Source organism: Acinonyx jubatus, chromosome A2 (assembly GCF_027475565.1).
Source record: "Acinonyx jubatus isolate Ajub_Pintada_27869175 chromosome A2, VMU_Ajub_asm_v1.0, whole genome shotgun sequence".
NCBI lineage: Eukaryota > Metazoa > Chordata > Mammalia > Carnivora > Felidae > Acinonyx > Acinonyx jubatus.
In genome coordinates, this window is record NC_069383.1 from 97,413,156 (window position 1) to 97,436,141 (window position 22,986).

Consider the following 22,986-nt stretch of genomic DNA (forward strand, 5'->3'; position numbering starts at 1 on the left):
TTCAAGTCCATGAGGCAGAGAGAATTGTCTTAAAAATAAAGGAAAAACAGGTCAATATTACAACGTATCTTAGTGAAATTGCAAAATACGAGGATAAAGAGAGAATTCTAAAAGCAGTGAGAAACAAAAGGCCTTAACCTTCAAGGGTAGACACATAACGTTAGTAGCAGACCTGTCCACTGAAATGTGGCAGGCTGGAAGGAAGTGGCAGAAAATAGTCAATATGCTGAATTGGAAAATTTGCAGCCAAGAATCCTTTAACCTTGCTGGTCATTCAGAACAAAAGGAGAGATAAAGAATTTCCCAAACAAAAACTAAAGAAGTTCGTGACCACTATACCAGCCCTGCAAGAAATTTTAAGGGGGACTCTGAGTGGAGGAAAAAAAAAAAGACCAAATCAGCAAAGACTACAAAGGACCAGAGAAAATCATCAGAAACATCAAATCTAAAAATAACACAATGGCACTAAATTCATACCTTTCAATAACCACTCTGAATGGAAATGGACTAAATGTTCCAATCAAAAGATATTGAGTATCAAAATGGATAAAAAACAAGATCCATCTATCTATTGCCAACAAGAGACTCATTTGACACCAAAGAGCACCTGCAGATTGAGAGTGAGGGGATGGAGAACCATCTGTCATGCTAATAGAGGTAAAAAGAAAGCTGGAATAGCCATACTTATATCAGACAAACTAGATGTTTAAAACATAAAGGGGCGCCTGGGTGGCACAGTCGGTTAAGCGTCCGACTTCAGCCAGGTCACGATCTCGCAGTCCGTGAGCTCGAGCCCCGCGTCAGGCTCTGGGCTGATGGCTCGGAGCCTGGAGCCTGTTTCCGATTCTGTGTCTCCCTCTCTCTCTGCCCCTCCCCCGTTCATGCTCTGTCTCTCTCTGTCCCAAAAATAAAAATAAAACGTTGAAAAAAAAATTAAAAAAAAAAACATATGTAACAAGAGATGAAGAAGGGTATAACATCATAACTAAAGGGTGTATCCATCAAGAAGATCTGACAATCATAAATATTTATGCCACCAACTTGGGACACCAAAATACAAATCAACTAAACAGAAACATAAAGAAACTCATTGATAATAATACCATAGTTGTAGGAGTCTTTAATATCCCACTTACAATGGACAGATTACCTAAGCAGAAAATCAACAAGGAAACAATGTCTTTGAATGACACACTGAACCAGATGGACTTAACAGATATATTCAGAACTTTCCACCCCAAAGCAGCAGAATACGCATTCTTCTTGAGTGCACATGGAACATTCTTCAGAATAGATCATGTACTGTGTCACAAATCAGCCCTTAACAGGTACTAAAAGATGGAGATCATACCATGTATCTTTTCAGATCACAACTCTATAAAACTTGAAATCAACCACAAGAAAAAAATGTAGAAATCCCTCAAATACATTGAGGTTCAAGGACACCCTACTAAAGAATGAATGGGTTAACCAGGAAATTAAAAAATACATGGCAGTAAATGAAAATGAAAACATGACAGCCCAAACCCTTTGGATGTAGCAAAGGCAGTCCTAAGAGGAAAGTACACTGCAATTCAAGAAGCAAGAAAATCCTAAATACATAACCTAAACTTACACCTAAAGGAACTAGAAAAGGAACAGCAAATAAAGCCCAAAGCCACCAGAAGAAGGAAAACAATAAAGATTAGAGCAAAAATAAACAATATAGAAACCAAAAAAAAAAAAAACAAAAAAAAAATGAGTAGAACAGATCAATGAAACTAAAATCTGGTTTTTTGAAGGAATGAACAAGAAAAGAGAAAGGACCCCAAAAAATAAAATCATGAATGAAAGAGGCGAGATCACAGCCAACACCACAGAAATACAATTACAAGAGAATACAATAAAAAATTATGTGCCAATAAAGAGGACAATCAGGAAGAAATAGACAAATTGCTAGACACTCAAACACTACCAAAACTCAATCAGAAATAGAAAATTTGAACAAGCCCATAAAGAGCAAAGGAGTTAAGTCAGTTATCAAATATTTCCCAACAAATGAGAGTCCTGGGCCATACGCCTCCCCAGGGGAATTTTATCAGACATTTAAAGAAGAGTTAATACCTATTGTTCTCAAACTGTTCCAAAAAAAAAAAAAAAATAGTAATGGAAGAAAAGCTTCCAAACTCCTTCTCTGAAGGCCAAAATTATCTTGATTCCAGAACCAAAGATCCCACCACAAAGGAGAATTACAGGCCAATATCCCTGACGGCAAAGAAAAAGTCAAACTTTCACTATTTGCAGGTGACAGTATACTCTATGTAGAAAACCTGAAAGACTCCACCAAAAAACTGCTAGACCTGATATGTGAATTCAGAACGTCAAAGGATATAAAATCAATGTATAGAAATCAGTTGCATTTCTATACATCAATAATGAAGCTGCAGAAAGAGAAATCAGGAATTGATCCCATTTACAACTGCACCAAAAACCATAAGATACTTAGGAATAAACCCAACCAAAGAGGTAAAAGATGTATACACTGAAAACTACAGAAAGCTAATGAAAGAAATTGAAGACACAAAGAAATGGAAAAAACATTCCATGCTCATGGATCAGAAAAACAATTATTGGTAAAATGTTGATACTACCCAAAAGCAATCTACACATTCGATGCAATCCCTATCAAAATAACACCAGCAATCTTCACAGAGCTAGAACAAAGAATTCTAAAATTTGCATGGAATCATAAAAGACCCCAGATGTCCAGAGAAATGTTGAAAAAGAAAAGCAGAGCTGGAGGCATCAGAATTCCTGGCTTTAAGCTTTATTACAAAGGTATAATCATTAAGATAGTATGGTACTGACACAAAAACAGACACACAGATCAATGGAACAGGATAGAGAACCCAGAAATGGACCCACAAATGTATGGTCCACTAATCTTTGACAAAACAGAAAAGAGTATCTAATGGAAAAAGTCTCTTCAGCAAATAGTGCTGGGAAAACTGGACAGCAACATGCAGAAAAAGGAAACTGGATCACTTTCTATTTGATCATGTCAAAATAAAATTAAAGTGGATGAAAGACCTAAATTTGAGACAGGAAATCATCAAAATGCTAGAGGAGAAAACAGGCAACCTCTTCTACCTTGGCCTCAGCAACTTCTTTCTAGACATGTCTCAGATGGAAAGGGAAATAAAAGTAAAAATAAACTATTGGGACCTCATCAAGATAAAAAGCTTCTGTACAGTGAAGGAAACAATCAACAAAACGAAAAAGCAATTGATGGAATGGGAGAACATTTTTGAAAATGACAGATAAAGGGTTAGTATCTAAAATCTATGGAGAATGTTTCAAATTCAACACCCAACAAATAATCCTGTGAAGAAATGGGCAGAAGACATGAATAGGCATTTTTCCACAGGAGACATCTAGATGGCCAACAGACACATGAAAAGATGCTCAACATCACTCGTCATCTGGGAAATACAAATCAAAACCACAATGAGATACCACCTCACACCTGTCAGAATGGCTAAAATTAACAACTCAGCAAACAACATATATTGGTGAGGATGCAGAGAAAGAACACTTTTGCACTGTTGGTTGGAATGCAAACTGGTGCAGCCACTCTGGAGAAGAGTATGGAGGTTCCTCAGAAAATTAAAAATAGAACTACCCTGGGGCACGTAGGTGGTTCTGTTGGTTAAATGTCAGACTTTTGATTCCATCTCAGGTCATGCACAGTTCATGAAATCTAGCCTCGCATTGGGCTCTATGCTTACAGTGTGGAGCCAGCTTGAGATTCTCTTTCTCCTTCTCTCTCTTCTCTTCCCCACATGCACTCTCTCTGTCTCTAAAAATAAATAAGTAAACATTTTCAATTAAAGAAAACAATTTTTTTAAATAGGGCACCTGGGTGGCTCAGTCAGTTGGGTGTCCGAACTTAGCTCCGTTCATAACCTCACAGTTTGTGAGTTCAAGCTGACAGCTCAGAGCCTGGAGCCTGCTTCAGATTCTGTGTCTCCTTCTCTCTGTCTTTTCCCCGTTTGACTCTGTCTATTTCTCTCTCTCGAAAATAAATAAACATTAAAAATTTTTTTAATTAAATAAATAGAACTACACTAAACCCCAGCAATTTTGCCACTAAATATTTATCCAAAGGATACAAAAATAATGATTTGAAGGGGCACATGCACCCCAATGTTTATAGCAGCACTATCAACAATAGCTAAATTATGGAAAGGGCCCAAATGTCCATCAACTGATGAATGGATAAAGAAGATGTGTGTGTGTGTGTGTGTGTGTGTGTGTGTGTGTGTGTATGTATATGATGGAATACTACTCAGTGATTGAAAAGAATGAAATCTTGCCACTTGCAACAATGTTCATGGAACTAGAGTGTATTATGCTAAGTCTGTCAGAGAAAGACAAATATGACTTCACTCATGTGGATTTTAGAAACACAACAGATGTCATAGGAGCAGGGAAGAAAAAAAAGATAAAGACAGAGAGGGAGGCAAACCCCAAGAGACTCTTAAATACAGAGAACAAACAGGATTGATGGATGGGTGATGCATGGAGGGATGGGTAAATGGATAATAGGCATTAAGGAGGGCACTTGTTGGAATGAGCACTGGATTTTATATGTAAGTGATGAATCACTAAATTCTACTCCAGAAACCATGATTATACTATATGTTAACTAACTTGGATTTAAATAAATATTTTTAAAAATAAAAAAAAAGAAACACAACAGGTGAACATAGAGGAAGGAAAGAAAAAAATAAGATAAAAACAGAAAGGGAGACAAAACACGAGGGACTCTTAAATACAGAGAACAAACTAGGGGTAGCTGCAGGGGGGAGATGTATGGAGGGATGGGATAAATGGGTGATGGGCATTAAGGAGGGCACTTGTTGGGATGAGCACTGGGTGTTACATGTAAGTGATCAATCACTGGTTTCTACTCCTGAAGCCAATTCTACATTGTATGATAACTAACTTGAATTTAAATAAATAAATTTTTAAAAATAAAAATAAATATAAAAGTTTCTGCACAGTGAAGGATACATTCAACAAACCCTTATATAAGGAAACTTTTATAATGTGAGAAGATATTTGCAAATGACCTATCTGATAAAGGGTTAGTATCTTAAATACATCAAAAACTTATAAAACTCAACACCTCAAATTGAATAATCCAAATAAAAAAATGGGCAGAAGATATGAGTAGACATTTCTCCAAAGAAGATATTCCTTTGGCTAACAGACACATGAAAAGATGCTCAACATCCCTCACCATCAGGGAAATGCAAATCAAAACTACAATGAACTATCACCTCATACCTGTCAGAATGGCTGAAATCAAAAACATAATAAACAAATGTTGGTGAGGATGTGGATAAAAAGGAACCCTCTTGTACCTTGGTGGGAATGCAAACTGGTACATCCACTATTGAAAAAAGTATGGACTTTTCTTAAACGGTTAAAAATAGATCTATTCTATGATCCAGCAATTGCATTAACTGGGCATTTGCCCAAAGAATACAAGAACACAAATTCAAAGGGAGACATGCACCCCTATGTTTATATCAGCATTATTTACAATTGCAAAGACATAGAAGCAGCCTAAGTGTCCATAAATTGATGAATAAAGAAGATTTCATATGAAATCTTGCCATTTGAAATGACGTGGATGAATGGAGCTAGAGAGTATAATGTTAAATGAAATAAGTCAGTCAGAAAAAGACAAATACCATATGATCTCACTCATGTGGAATTTAAGAAACAAAACAAATGAGAAAAGGGGAAAAAAGAGAGACTGAGACATACTGAGAAATAGATTTGGGGTGCCTGGGTGGGTCGGTCAGTTAAGCATCTGACTTCGGCTCAGGTCATGATCTCACAGCTTGTGAGTTCAAGTGCTGAGGGCTTACAGCCTGGAGCCTGCTTCGGATTCTGTGTCTCCCTCTCTCTCTGCCCCTCCCCTGCTCACACTCTGTGTCTATCTCCTTCCAAAATAAACACTTAAAAATATTTTTTTTAAATTAAGAAACAGACTTAACTATAGAGAACAAACTGATGGTTACTAGAGAGGAAGGGGGATGGTGGAGGGGTTAAATAGTGACGAGGATTAAGGAGTGCACTTACCATGACGAGCCTAGGGTGATGTATGGAATTGTTGAATTACTATATTATACACCTGAACCTAGTATTACACTGTATGTTAACTAACCGGAATCAATAAAAACTTAAAGGAGTAGTCATGCCAAAAAATGTTTATGCTGGATATATAACTGAATCTAGTGCAGTGTTGTCCAATTGAACATTCTAGGACTATGGAAGTGTTCTATATTTGCACTGTGCAATACAGTAAGCACTAGCTACATGTGGCTACTGGATGCTTGAAATGAAGCCAGTGAGATGGAGGAACTGGATTTTTAAGTTAATCTTCAGAAGGTAATTTAAATTCACATATTTATATGTGGCCACTGGCTACTATATTGGAAATGTAGCTCTAGAGTCTACACCTAACCCCCAAGTTACTCAAAATGGGAGATGGGAGAACAAGTTAAGTGACACCTAGGGGAAAGAATCAGACACATCCGTAAGACAATAATCCTGGAGTCCTCAGAAAGTCAATGTCATTAAAAACAAAATTTAAAAAACAGGTGACAGTTGATGGGAGGATTATCCTCGGTGAGAAGAGATGAACAAAATGTAAAGCATTCACCTAGATTGGATCCTGACTGGAAAAAAAAAAACAATACAAATTTAAAAGATAGATATAGTGTGGTATTATAACATTATTATTAGCTTTTCAGGTATGATGTTGGTATTGGAATTATGTGGCAGGTTATTATTTTTAGAAGATGCATAATGAAGTATTTATGAGTAAAGGGTCGTAATATCTACAACAACTCACTTTCAAATGATGTAACAGATGTATGTGTCTGTGTGGAGAGAAAACTAAAGCAGACACAACAATTTTTTTTAATAGTCTCGTCATGCATGATATCTCTTCTAAGAGAGTAGAAAATGTAACTACTGAATTGAGTGACTTACAGGATTTCCAGGCAGAATCTTAAGGATGCTGTCTGGCTTCTTCTTAGTCTTTAGAATACAGGCATACCTCCTTTTATTGTACCTTGCTTTATTGTGCTTTGCAGATATTGCAGTTTTTACAAATTGAAGGTCTGGGGGCGTCTGAGTGGTTCAGGTTCAGTCAGTTAAGTGTCCAACTCTTAACTCAGGTTATGAGTTAAGTTCAGCTCAGGTCATGATCTCATGGTTCGTGGGTTCGAGTCCCACATCAGGCTCTGTGCTGATGGCACAGAGCCTGCTTGGGATTCTTTCTTTTTTTCTCTGTTCCTACCCCACTTTCACTTGCTCTCTCTCTCTCAAAGTAAATAAATAAACTTTAAAAGAAAAAGAAGAAAAACCAAATTGGAGATCTGTGGCAGTCTCACGTCAAGCAAGTCTATCAGCACAATTTTTTCCAGCAGTATTTGCTCAATTCATGTCTCTGTGTCGTATTTTGGTAATGCTCAGAATGTTTCAAACTTTCTCATTATTATTATACTTGTTATGGTGACTATTGATCAGTGATTATGACTTAATGTAAGCTGACATGATGGTTAACATTTTTGGGGAGAAATGAAGTATTTTTAATTAAGATATGTACAATATCTTTTCTTATACATAAAGCTATTGCACACTTAATAGACTTCAGTATAGCGTAATCATAATTTTTATATGCATGGGGATATCGAAACACTCATTTGACTCACTTTAGTGGGACATCTACTTTATTATAGGGGCCTGGAACTGAATCTGCACTATCTCCATGGTATGCCTGCAAAATGTAGGAGATGAGAAAGAAGCTTAAAAGAGAATTATTGAACTTAAGAGTCAGGACTTGCTGGTTTTGAAAATTCTCAGACTTTCAGATGGCAAATAATATTAAACTTAAGAAATGGCTTCCAAGCAAAGATAAAACTCAGGATACTGTCAAAAACATATGATATAGGGGCGCCTGGGTGGCTCAGCTGGTTAAATATCCAACTTCAGCTCAGGTCATGATCTCATGGTCCGTGAGTTCAAGCCCCATGTCTGGCTCTGTGCTGACAGCTCAGAGCCTGGCGCCTGCTTCAGATTCTGTGTCTCCCTCTCTCCCTGCCCCTCCCCCACTCATGCTCTGTCTCTCAAAAAATGAATAAACATTAAAAAAATATGATATAAAATGGAAGGCAAGAGTGTAGCTGCAAAATCTTTTAAAATTTGTTTTAAAAGAAGCTTCTAGTGCCAAACTTCGGACAATTGTTCAGCTCAACAAAAGAGCTCCTAAGAACCTGAAGGTCATTGTGTTGAGCAACCAAACAGAAGCTGATGTAATGGGATGAGCACTTGGGAGGCCTGGGGAGAGGATGAGGGTATTTGTCAAGTGGAGAAATGTGTATCATGTGTCCAGCCTCCAAGATGGCCCTCAGTGATCCCAGTCTCCTGATATTTGTGCCCTAGTATAATCCCTCCACTGAATACAACACAGTAGAGGTGATGGTCTGTGACTTCTGATGTGTGGCCATAAACGAATGGCATTGGCTCTTTTACGTAGAACCTTGTCTGAGAGATCCAATTGCCATTCATTTGGAGTCTCAAGCACCTCTGTGAGGGCCGACATGGGCAGTGCGCTGTGTTAGATAGTGTCCCCCCCCCCCCAAATTTATGTCCTTTCTAGACCCAGATGTGACCTTATTTGGAAATAGGATCATTGCAAATGTCATTAGTTAAGATAATGTCATACTGGAGCAGGACAGGCCCATGATCCAATATGACTGGTATCCTTATAGGAGTAAAACAGGGGAACAGACACACAGGGTAGAACACATGGAAGACAGAGGCAGAGACTGGAGTGATGTATCTGCCAGGCCAAGAGTGCAAAGGATGGCTGGGAAGAGCAGAAGCCAGGAGAAAGGCAGGGACCAGATCCTCTAGACCCTTCGGGGGGAGGATGGCCCTACAGACATCCTGACTTCAGATTTCTAGCCTCAGAACTGTGAGAGAACAAATCTATTATTTCAAGCCACCTAGATTGTGGCATATCCAGGAAATGAATACAGACGGTAACTGAGGCTGAGGCTGTCTGCCATCAACAGCACCAAACTGCCAGCCAAGTGGGTGAGCCATCTTGGAAATGTTCTTCCAGCTCCAGGCAACATCTAACTGCAACCTCATGAGAGGCCCTGAGCCAGAATTGCTCAGCTAAGTTGATCTTGAATTTCTGTCCCATGGATACAGATACGTTTATTGTTATTTTAACCCATAAACTTTGAGGTAACTAATTACACAGCAATAGATCAGTGATACTGCAAGGATGTTGGGGGAAGGCCATTCCTTTGAATGGATAAATGAATAAATTCACTTATATATTTGATAAATTATGTACTCTGGTCCAGAGCTTTGATGATGGTTTGGACACTTGTCCTGAGTAATCAACTGAAATTAGAGATTATCAGACTGAAACAGTGGTTTGGGAAAATGGCATAGCCTTAAGAGTGGTTTAAAGACAAGTGGTACCTGGGTGGCTCAGTTGGTTAAGCGTCCAAGTCCTGATTTTGGCTCAGGTGATGATCTCACAGTTCATGAGATGGAGCCCTACATCGGGCTCTGCGCTGGCAGTATGGAGCCTGCTTGGGATTTTCTCTCTTTCTCTCTCTCTCAAAATAAATAAACATTAAAAAAAAAAAAAAGAGTGGTTGAAAGACCATAATTCCATTCCACAGGGCAGTAAATCCTGTTCATACCTCTTCATTTTTCTCTGAACACTGCTTTTTCTTCCAGTTCTTTCCAAGAGACATGGCTCTTCCTCTCTTCCCTATCTTATCCCTTCTTGATCAACCACTAGTCTTCTGTTTCAGAGTCCTGGTTTCCCACCACCTTTTTCCAAATTATTGTATCCCCATGGTTCCAATCTCAATTAGACCCCAATTAGAGGAAATTTTTAAAAATACATCAAAAGAAATATTAGGATAATGAACTTTTATGTACCCATCATTAAGCATAAACAATTATAAGTTCATGACCATCTGTTTCATCCATCTATATTACTTGTGGCCCTTCCCTAGATTATTTTGAAGCAAATACCAGACATTTCATCTGTAATTGATTTAAGCATGTAGCATTATCACACTTAAAATCAACAATAATTCTTTAATATCTTTAAAGATCCAATCAATATTTACATTTTTTTGACTGTCTTGCAAGTTTTAAAAATAATTTATTTGTATCAAGATCCAAATAAAGTCATACCATGAATCTGATTTCTGTATCTCTTTACTTATATAGGTTTCCCTTCCCTCTCTTCTCTCTTTTTTATCTTTCTTTTCTTTTTGTAAAAGAAACCAGATTGTTTATCTTGCAGGTATATCCACAGTCTGGAATTTGTTAATTGCATTTCCATGTATTTGTATTTCTTAAACTGATAGTTAAATAGAGACGCTTGATCAGATTCAGATTTTTGTTTTGTTGTAAAGATCTACTTGAGAGGTGGTGGTGTATATTTCTAGCAGAAGGTACACAACTTGTCTCCAGATAGCCACTGAGGATAATTGCCCAGACTTTAATTAATTAAGAAGCAAAGCAGTAACATTTACATTCTATTTTTCCTTCGAATGTCTAATAGGGTAAAGCAGTGAAAACCATGCTTGTTTGAAGAGGGTATAAAACAAGAATATGAAGCTCATGTGCCTGATTTTTTTTTAACGTCGAATTTTGAGAGAGAGCGAGGGAGGTAGGGGCAGTGAGAGAGGGAGGGCAGAGGATCTGAAGTGGGCTCTGCGCTGACAGCAAAGAGCCCGATGCGGGGCTCAAACTCACAAACCGTGAGATCATGACTTGAGCCGAAGTCAGATGCTTAAACTACTGAGCCACCCAGGTGCCTGTCATGCACCCAGGTGCTGATTTTAATGCTTATACTTTGAGCACATTTTTTGGCTGCCTCTGTCCACTAAGCTTTAGACGTTAAGCTGTCACTGTACCGCTCATACTAATGGTTTATCTTCCTTCACTATGCTCACTCCTTCAACAAGAATGGAAATTAGTTCCATTTTTATCCTTGACCTTGAAATGTCTGATGCTACCCCCATAAATTTGGGTCTGGTTGAATCTCTGCCCCACAACTCAGTAGCTGTATTATATTGGGCAGCTCTCCCGATCCAGAGTTGCCTCGAGCTAGTAAAGTGTGGCTGAGAAGCCTCTTCAGAGACTTTTGTAAGGCCTGAATGGGATAAACGAATGCAATGATGCTTATCAAATGCTTCACACAGTGCCCGGCTCCATAAATGGTCAATATTATCACTGTGCATTAGAAATGAAATGCACTCAAGCGATTAAACCCATTAAATGTACGAGGGCCCAGAATAAAGAATCCCTATTGCTTTACCCTTGAGTGGGCCACTGGGAACATTACCAATGATTCAGAATGTGCTAGTTTTAAATTAAATACCACATCTCTGCAAGAGCTCGCCATATGTGGGGTGTGTGTGTGCTGAAGCTGCCGCATCTAAGTGGGAGGAGCAAGCAGCTCCCTGAAGGAAGGCCATGGAATAACCAGAAGAAGCAGAAGGAGCTGGAATGGGAAAAGGCTGATAAAAGCTGCCTTACCTGGCTTGCCTCTGAGAGAGGGCCAGCTCAGAAGCCACAAAGTTCTATTAGTACAAAGTCCATTCCCTAGAGAATCATCCCTAATTTCACTGTAAAGGTGACATTGATTTTGTGAACATTCGTACTGTGGTAGGTGCTTTGCTGAGATTGGTTTATTTAATCCCCCGCTAACAACCCCGTAAGGAAGTACTGAATGTGGTAGAGCCCAGACTGGAACCCAGAGAGTCTGATGTCAGAGACCATTCTTGTCTCAGTGTCTATAAATGTTGACGAGCTACTGTATAAAATGTACCTTCATCTCCCCAAAGCACTTTAATTTTACAACCCTCTGGATGTGGAATGCAGGGATTTCAGGTGTCAGCATATGCTGAATGCTTTTCGAGGCAGGGGAGGTTAAGTGGGACAGGAGAGTGGCTTGCTTTGCAGCTGCCCTGCAGGCCCACTGTGGTTCCCAATTCCCTTCCCTTTCCCCCTGCTCCAGCCAACAACAGAGAAACTATGGTGTTTTGCAAACTCTTGACATATTTCATTTACAAATTTTCCCATTTGACAAAAATAGCAGGGTTTCCATATGGGATAAAATCAGAAAATTAAGATGTTAGCAAGACAATTCAATGTAGGAAAACTTCAGAAAACCGGAGTGTTTTGGGGTGTTCAGTGTGGCAAACAGCGCCCATCCTTCACTAGTCCCTGTTTGAACACACACCAGTGATGATGACAATTGAGTAAAGGGATGTTTGAACTCTTTTCAGTCTGTGGTGATTATGGTGGCTGGTAGCTTAGTACAGTTTAGGAAGAGTCCCAAGAATATTGTGGAGATAAAAACCTTCATGGGCTCTAAAATATTGGGAGCCTCAGGAGAGTGAAACTGCAGGGTTGGGGAGCACACTCTCAAGGTCTGCTGGAGTGCAGCCTTGCCACCCCCCTCCCAGGTATATTCCCACAAAGAGCATGACCTCCAAAGGGTAGGAAATACCCACACTTCTGGGGAAGCCAAAACACGGGTGGATAGGTGATTAAGGACTGAACAGAAGAAGGCAGCACCCCAGCAGGAGGAACGTAGAGCAAAGTGAGCCCAGAGTCCCCAGCAAGGAGAGCAAAAGCCACCCGGCCAGTTACTCAGACCCCACCCAAAGTTGTGGGACTGACAGCTCCAGAGCCTCTGGGTGTCAGAAAGGAGCTTGAGTCTGTTTGATTTATATACCAGTCAGTTCTTCAGATGTCCCCTTACCTATCTAATAGCATCATGACCATCTTCCCAACCCCAGGAAAACACTGGAAGTTTCTTTTCTGAAAAGAGTTCTAGTCTTTGGCCCAGAAGACACAGATCTAATTGAAGGTTGAAGTGCCATCTGGTGAAGGTAGCCACCCAGCTCACTGCCCCCACTTCCTTCTGCCACCTGCAGGCAGAAGGCTGGGGGTCAGCCTAGTAGGGACTGAGGGGCCCCAGAAACTGACTCCACCAGTGCGCCAACAGAGGGATCAAATGAGATCATACCACATGGACCAGAATTTCTATCAGCTTCAGTCCCTCAACATAATTCTGGGCAGTTCTTGAGTAGTAGTAGGGAGACCCTCTGCCTGCCTTGTCCCTTGAACACAGCTAGATGAGTTTCAAATCATTATGAACACCCAAGAAGTCAATCTGAATGCTGAGAGGACAAATTGCACAACTAGAGGGAGAAAAAAAAGGGCCACATTGTGGAAGGTAGGAGGTGCAGAGAAAAGATTTGTGGAGAAAAGAATCACGGATGCTGTGGAGGGGAGGGAGACCTCATTAGAGACAGAGGAGAGAGAGGAGAGACAGAGAGAGAGAGGGAAGAAGAGAGGGAGGGAGAGTGAGAGAGCAATGTGCAGGGGATTGTACAAGAAAAACCATTGGCTAGGAAGGAGAGGGGCTGATTATCATGAGTTTTTAATAACCAGTGGAGCTCGAAGACTAAAGTTTTACAAGTGGAGCCAGAATGGAGCCCAGTGTGTGTAGCAGGGCTCCTATGGAGAAGGAGGGCAGAGGCCCAGGAGTAGAGAGGGTGGGCTGAGGAGCCCTTGGGTCATACTGAGAAAGACAGTTTCCGTTCTTGGAGTGCATTTGGGAAAGGTAACGCTGCCTCTCCAGGGACAAAAGAGCTGGTGGACACAATTACATTCATTAACATAGGAACTGAGACACCTGCTGAGGGCAGTTAACCTGGACACTGGCTTTTTGCTGCACCTTAAATTCCAAGTCCCTGCACATCGGTGCAACTGCCCTTCTGAGACAAACTGGCACCAGCACCAGCATGGTGAGATCCTACCCAGAGGATCAGTGTGGGTTGGTACCATTCCAGGTCCCTAAAATTTGGAGTTTTGAAACTCAGCTGGTGTACCTGAGATAAAACACGGTGAAGGCAAGGCTCTGAGGGATGCCTGGGATACATGACGGGAGATTGTTTGCTCTTCTGTGAGGGCTTCCTGGAAAGTGGTGCACGTGAACTCCCCTCTCCAGGGATGAGGGAGCTGAATGATGCCATAGTTACCTCTACCCACCAGCACAGACCAACTTTAGTGAGCAGCACAGCACCCACAGTGGAGGCTTGAGCCTCTTATAACAAGCCCTCCTCCCCTGCCCCGCACTCTGCAGGTGCTTCTTTACTAGGGAAAGTATGCCCGAAAACCAGAGCAGTGGGCCCCTTCCCAAGAAGACCAGCACAACCCCCCAACCCCCCCACAAGTCTACTGATCATAGAGTGCACTATGTTCTCATATGTGCTCATAGTTCTGCTCTAGTGGAAGTAGGATCTGGCCTCTTTTAATAAGCAGACCAAAGCACGACTAGTGAAAAATTCACCACACATGGGATAAGGCCCAAAAAATCCCCATTGCAGGCAAGAAGAAATTCTACAGAGGACTGACCTGTGGGAAAGAGCAGCCAAAATGCAACACCAGAGTGCACACAGTATATACCAGACCACTTCCTGAAGCAACAGGCCTTGGACAGTATATGACCTCTTCTTCATAAAGCCATTACTCTGAGAAGTAAGAAACACAACAGGCTTTCCTAACACATGGAAGAATACAGAAACCTAGACAAAATGCCAAGATGGAGGAATTCATCCCAAAAGAACAAGTAAAGGTCATGGCCAGGGATCTAATCAAAACAGATATAAGTAATATGCCTGATCCAGAATTTAAAACAACAATCATAAGGATACTATCTGGGCTCGAGAAAAGCACAGAAGACGCCAGAGAGTCCCTTACCACAGGGATAAAAGGACTAAAAACTAGTCGGGCCAAAATAAAAATAAATGGTACAACTGAGGCACAAACCTGATGGATGTAATGGCCACAAGGAGGGAAGAAGCAGAGGAGCGAATAAGTGATATAGAAGATAAAATTATGGAAAACAGTGAACTTGAAAAGAAGAGGGAAAGAAAAATCTTGGGTCACGAATTCAGACTTGGGGAACTCAATGACTTCATAAAGTGTAATAACATTCATATCATAAGAGTGCCAGAAGAAGAAGAGAGGGGAAAAGGGGCAGAAGGCTTATTTGAGCAAATTATAGTTGAAAACTTCCCTAATCTGGGGAAGGAAATAGACATCCAAATCCAGGAGGTACAGAGAACTTCCATCAAAATAAACAAAAACAGGCCAACACCAAGACATGTTGTAGTAAAATTTGCAAAATATAGAGATAAGAGAAAAATCCTAAAAGCACCAAGGGAAAGGAAATCCCTAATTTACAAGAAAAGACAACTAAGGTTAGCAGTAGAAATCTCCACAAAAACTTGGCAGGCCAGAAAGGAGTGGCATGATATATTCAATGTGCTGAATGAGAAAAATATGCAGCCAAGATTACTCTATCCAGCAAGGCTGTCATTCAGAATAGGAGAGATAGAGTTTCCCAGGCAAACAAAAACTGAAGGAGTTTGTGAACACTAAACCAGCCCTACAAAAAATATTAAAGGGGACTCTTTGAGTAGGAAAGATAGACCAAAAGTGACAAAGACTAGAAAGAAACAGAGAAAATCTCCAGAAACATGACTTTACAGGTAATACAATGACACTAAATTCATATCTATCAATAATCATTCTGAACATAAATGGACTAAATGCTAATCAAGAGATATAGAGTATCATAATGAATAAAAAAAACAATACCCGGGGCATCTGGGTGGCTTAGTCAGTTAAGCTTCAGACTTCAGCTCAGGTCATGATCTCACAGTTCATGATTTTGAGCCCCACAGTGGGCTCTGTGCTGACAGCTTGGAGCCTGGAGCTTGCTTTGGATACTGTGTTTCCCTCTCTCTCTGCCCCTCACTCACTCTCTCTCTCTTTCTCTCTCTCTCTCTCAAAAATAAACATTATAAATTTTTTTTAATGTTAGAAAAACAATACCCATCTATATACTGCCTTCATGAGACTCATTTCAGACCTAAAGACACCTGAACCATTTATCATGCTAATGGACATCAAAAGACAGCTGGAGTAGCCACACTTAATATTAGACAAACTAGACTTTAAAACAGAGGCTGTAACAAGAGTTGAAGAAGGGCACTGTGCCATAATAAGGGGTCTACTCAACAAGATCTAATAATTGTAAATATTTATGCCTCAACTTGGGAATAGCCAAATATATAAATTAATAACAAGCTTAAAGAAACTCATTGATAATAATACAATAATAATAGGGGACTTTAACACCCCACATACATGAATGGACAGATCACCTAAGCAGAAAATCAACAAGTAAACAATGGCTTTGAATGACACACTGGACTAGAATGGACTTAACAGATATATTCAGAACATTTCATCCTAAAGCAGCAGAATACACATTCTGGAGTGCACATTGAACATTCTCCAGAATAGATCACATACTGGGTCACAAATCAGGCCTCAGCAAAAAGACTGGGATCATACTATGCATATTTTAAGACCACAATGCTATAATACAGGAAGTCAACCACAAGAAAAAATTTGGAAAGACCACAAATACATGGGGGTTAAAGAACATCCTACTAAAGAATGAATGGGTTAACCAGGAAAGTAAGGAAGAAATAAAAAAAAAAATACAAGGAAGGAAAGAAAAACAAAAACGTGACAGTCCAAACCCTTTGGGATGCAGAAAATGCAGTCATGAGAGAGAAGTATATTGCAATATAGGTCTACTTCAAGGGGCAAGAAAAATCTCAAAAATGGAACCTAACCATACACCTAAAGGAACTAGAAAAAGAACAACAAATGAAACCTAAAGCCAGAGGCAGGGAAATGATAAAAATTAAGGCAGAAGTAAATGATACAGAAACAAATAAACAAAACCCCAGTAGAACAAGTCAATGAAACTAGGAGTTGGTTCTTTGAAAGAATTAATAAAATTGATAAACCCTTGGTCAGACTTATCAAAAAGAAAATAGAAAGGGCCCAAATAAATAAAATCATAATGAGAATGAATCAATCAATCATTCAACCAACACCAAAGAAATACAAACAGAATATTATGAAAAAATTCTACGGCAAAATATTGGGCAATCTGGAAGAAATGTATAAATTCCTTGAAACATAATAAACCACCAAAACTGAAACAGGAAGAAATAGAAAATTTCAACAGACCGGTAACCAGCAAAGAAACTGAATCAGTAATCAAAAATCTCCCGACAACCCTGGGCCATTTTTTTGCAGCACACACCAGGGAACCCTAAAATAGGAAAGGTAAAAACTAAAGCCAACAAATAGGAAAAAGCAATTCAGACAGACTAAACTAAAAAGCCAGCTGAACAGGGCTAGAGAAAAATTCCCAGCCCACTGACCGGACTCACCTATGTTCATGAGCCTGTGGACTGGTGATGCCATCAGGGCATATTTGCACACGGTGAGTCAGGACCTGAGGAACCAGCAGAAGGAGCCAGAGGATGTGTCTTGAAGTGTGGGGTCCCCAGAGCAGTAGCATCGGTGTCGCCCTGGGACTTGTCAGAAAACAAACTCTCAGGCCCCTCCCCAGACCTAGTGAATCAGACAGTAGCCCAGCAGTCTGTGTCTGAACCGGTCCTCCAAGCGTTTTCTGAGCATGTCGAAGTTTGGGAACCACTCATTCCTTCTGCCACCCTCTGGGGAAATAATTCCTTTTCTTTTCTCTCCTCAAATCCCAACACTGCCGCCTCCTCCATATTCACTAAGCAGATGTTGCCTGGCTTCCTACTTCACCGAGAAAACTGAAGAAATCAGAAGAGAATTTGCACAGCTGCCACCACCCCCCGTTCGCCCACCAGCGTCTGTGCTGTTGACCACAGCGCAGGGTCTGAGCCACTGTCCACAGCTGACCCACACTCAGGCACTGCCTCCCACCTCCTCTGCCTCTTAAGGACATCACTCTAGTGCTGCCTCTTGTCTGTTGTATGTCTCTTTTTATTGTGTGTGTGTGTGTGTGTGTGTGTGTGTGTGTGTTTACCTGTCCACAGGTTCACACCCATCAATTTACAAACATGCTATTATCTTTTTGAACTTAAAAAAAAAGTTTTAGGGACACCTCGGTGGCTCAGTTGGTTGAGCGTCTGACTCCTATTTTTGGCTCAGGTCATGATCTCAGGATCATGGGAGTGAGCCCCGCATCAGGTTCCATGCTGAGCGTGGAGCCTGCTTAAGAGTCTCTTTCTCTCCTTCTGCCCCACTCCCCTGCTTGTGTGGACTTTCTCTCAAAAACATAAAAAAATAAATAAAAAGTTTTTTCTTGATCCAACTATGGCTCCATTTCTTTCCTCTCTTTTGCAACAAAACTGCTTTAAAGGATTGCCTATATTCTTGACATATTCACCAATGACCTCTCAGCTACTGAATCTAATGGTCAATTCTTGGTCTTTCTCTTACTTATCAGAAGTATCTGGGTCAGCTATTCACATCCTTCTGCATACATATCCGTTCTCCTCCCCAGCTTCCCGGAAAACATGCTCCCTACCCCAGTGACTGCTTCTCTCCCTCTTTGGCTGGTTCTTTCTCTTCTCCCAACTTCTTAGTGCTGGTGTGGCTCAAAGCTCTGTCTTTGGCTGCTTCTCTCTTCTCTTTATCCTCACTTCTTGGGTGAGCTCATCCAGCCCCATGACTTTCAGTAACATTGATATGTCTCAAAGTGACAGTTCCACCCTAGATTTCTCTCTCAACTCCAGATGTTCCATGTTTGTCATCTCAAACTCAATAGGACTGAGCCCTCATCTTCCTGCCTGACATCCTCCACATTTCAACTTCTAGCAACTCCCCCCTTCCGGTTGCTTGGGACAAACACTTTGGAGCTATCTTTGTCTAGTCTTTTCTACTCTTCACCCGATTATAGGAATTTTTTTTAATGTTTATTTTTGAAAGAGGGAGAGAGAGCATGAGTAGGAAAGGAGCACAGAAAGAGGGAGACGGAGGACCCAAAGTGGGCTCTGCACTGATAGCAGGAAGCCCAATGAGGGGCTCGAACTCATGAACCGTGAGATCATGACCTGAGCTGAAGTCAGACGCTCAACCGACTGAGCCACCCAGGCGCTCCTGATGATAGGGAATTCTATTGACCCTTCAAGGTACATTTAGATTCTGACCACTTCTCACCAACCCCACTGCTCTTAACTGTACCAGGGTGAGCTACCTGGTACATCATTTCTTTCCTGGACTAGTCTTCTGGTTTCCGTGCTATGCTGCATTCTCCCAGAATGATCCCTTTAAAACACAAACCAGATAATGTCCTTCTTTTGCTCAAAACTCTCCAATGGCTCTCTACATCAACCAGAATGAGAGCTGAACTCCTAAGAATGCTCTTCCAGGCCTAGCCTTCCTCTGTCCTCTCATTCACTCCATTCCAACCAGGCTTTTCTGCCTCTCTATGAATGTGAGTGGCATGCACCCATGTGAGGGCCTTTGCACCAGTAGGACTTCTGTCTGGGTGCTCTCCCACAGTCATCTGGCCAACTTCTTTACTTTCTTCATGTATTGGCTTAAATGTCACTGTCTCCAGTCTTACTCTGATCATCCTGTTTAAAACAGTAATCTGTCTTCTCTCAGCCACCGTCAGTCCCTCTTATTCTGTTTTCTTTTTTCTGTATTATTACCTTCATATGTGAGATGATTTGCCCATTTATGTTCATTGCTTCTCTCTCTCTGCTGAAGTGCAAACCCTAGAAGGTAAGCATCTTTGTTCACTGTTGGATTCCAGGTGCCTAGAATAGTGTGTGTGGTGTTGAAGAAGCTCTTAATGACTATTTGTGGAATAAATTAACATCCTCAGAAAGATAAGATATTGTGGCCAAGAAATAAGAAGACAATATATATAAAAGATACCGTAAGAATGAGACAAACTCATGGACATAAAGAAATGAAAGACTCAATAGAAGAATTGGAAAACAGAGTTGAAATCTCTTGGGAAGTAAGACAATAATACAAAGGGGTATGAAATAGAAAAAAAGTTAGGGATCATCATCGGAGGTTTAATACCCAAATAACAGGTATTCAAGAAAAAGACAAGTACATGAGAGGGGGAAAAACATTCAGAAATAACTCAAGAAAAGTTCCTAGAATTGAAAGACATGAGTTTCCAGACTGGAAGGGCCCATCAAGAACCCAGGACTGGCTCATCATGCCAGAGAGGGAAAAAAAAACACAAAAAACAAAAAAACCCTGTAACTTGAAAAATTATTACATACAAAACACAAAATTAAGTATAAAGGAACACGGATCACAATGGCTACAAAATTCTCAGACACAACACTGGAAGCTAGAAGACAGTGCAGCCATGCCTTGAAATTTCAGCAGGGAAGTGATTTTTAGTCCAGAATTCTGTAAGAATCTGTAATTTTTTTTTAAACTTTTTTAACGTTTATTTATTTTTGAGACAGAGAGAGACAGAGCATGAATGGGGGAGGGTCAGAGAGAGAGGGAGACACAGAATCTGAAACAGGCTCCAGGCTCTGAGCTGTCAGCACAGAGCCCGACGTGGGGCTTGAACTCACAAACTGTGAGATCATGACCTGAGTGAAGTCAGAAGCTTACCCGACTGAGCCACCCAGGGGCCCCGTAAGAATCTGGAATTTAAGTGTCAGTGCAGAACAAAGGCAACTTTCAGGCACGTGAGGTCCCAGAACATTTAGCCCAATTACCAAAAGGGAATGTGGCCCTCCTTCCTGCTACTGGAGAGACTCAGGGCTCCTTGGGCCCTTATCCCCCTGTTAGTTCCCAATAGCTGATAGGGCACTGATAACTTCTCTTATGGCCCCTGTAAAGAAATGGTTTGCAAAGCTGGCCTCATCAATTCTTGGAACTGTTGGGAGTATTTACATGATTATGGGAGGAAGTGTGATTATGTTACTTGGTATATGTTTTATTCCTGGGCAATACTTGAAAGAGTGGGGTGAGGTCCCTACTGACATGTGACTGGCACTGCTTCTGGTGGATGATCCTAGGAAGGCCACAAGAGTCTACCTAGTATAGATCCGGAAGATCTCTGTGGGTCACTAAATAAAGAATAGACCAGAGACATGGAGAACACAACCTCTCTAGACATTCAGATTTTTCATAAGTCTGAAATTGTGGCTTCATTCCTTCTTGCTCCTATGGTTCTTCCTCTCCTTGATAGACCTTGGGCAGTGAGGTTTGTGCACGCGCACACACACACACACACACACACATGCACACACACACACACGCACACATACAGCTGGCTGGAAGCTCCACATTGCCAGGCACAGCAGTGACACTGAGCTGTCATGAGGCATGGAATTTTGGAACTGGACAGATCTGGGTTTTCATTCTGTTACTTAGGAGGTGAGCCTATGTCCTCACATAACAGCACTGCACCAATACCTTCACTTTCCCCAACAGAGCACATACATGAGCTAGACACCTTCTCCACTTGTTATTTCATTTTAATCCTCCCACCAACAAAATGAGGCTGTCCTGATTATTGTCCTGGATTTCTGGGAAAACAAAACAAAACAAAGAAACAAAAAACCCTTGAGCCTCAGGCAAGTTCTCGTTCAAGTTCACAAGTGGTTGAGCTCAGAGCTAAACACAGACATTCAGATTCTTAATCTCCACTATATATGCCCCTTGATGGCAGAGATCAGCCTCATCTTCATGCCAGAGGGTGTCACATTGCAAGGCTGGGTTGCTCATCTACCTGTGGTCCCCTCCTGCAATTTCCTGGAAAATGCAGACGGGATTCTTCACCCAGGAGGCTTATTGCCCCCACCCCCCACTGCAGAGGAACTGTCTGACATCTGCTAAGGGAGGGCCTCCCGAGTCTGAGCTCAAGGCTACTCCCTCCCAACAGGTGTTCATCAACCAGGACTGTGAACCTCATGAGGACAGGACCCATGACTGTTTGTCAGTTCACGCTCAGCACTTAGCACAATGCCTGGCACACTGCGGGTGTATAATAAACACGTGCTGAAAGAAGGACTCAAGCCTCCCGTCTCCCAAGTGGATAAGGAAATGGGTGCGGTAATATTTGTGAAGCAGACTGGACCTCATTATAGCCCAAGCCATCTGGGATCACTGGTGCTTCTAGCGATCTAACTCTAGGAAGCCAGTCTTGGTAAAATGGGTCCTTGAAGGAGGCTGTAACTTCACGCTGATCAGGAGGCAATGATTCAACACAGCCTTCCAGGGCCATGGTCCAGTTCAACAGCAGGCTGACAGGCATCAGGAGGTGACAGCCATTTCGAAAATTGACATCCAGCTCTCCTTATGACATATGGAAAAATTGAGACGGGAGGTGGCGTCACCCGCTGCGACAGGGGTCTTCCTAACTGGATGGGGTGGCTCCTGATTCCAGACACCCCTGCCACGCCAGTCTTCCACAGCATCCCTGCTCCCTACTTGAAGCCCAGCTTGCTAGCATGCATTCTTTAATCCAGAACATGACACCATTACCTTTTGGGGTCAAAGACCGCCTTGAAAGCCTGGTGAAAACTAGCAGCTGCCTCTCCAGATATTCATAGGCGTATGCACAGGAAATTCTGCACACAATTTAATGGGCCCCTAGATACCTCAAAACCACCACGGTCCCATCCCCACAACAAGCCTGGCCTCATGCCTGACTTGAGGACCTTGGAAGGAAGGGCCTCTCCAAACTGCAGCAAAGAGCCTGGGAGGGCCTAAGGACAGTCCGTAAAAATGTTTAGGGAACCTGGGCTTTAAACCTGGATCACTGCTTTTATGAATTCGGCAAATGAAGTAACAGACGTTAAAAGCAGTACGCAGGAGACAGGGTCAGAGTCCCCCACGCGGCCCAGAAGGCGGTGAGGGAGGAGCAGATGATGAGGACGGTGGAGGCCTGGCTGCTCCATTTCCCAGTCACGTGCTCCTGACCAAGGCCTCTCCCCCCCCAAGGTG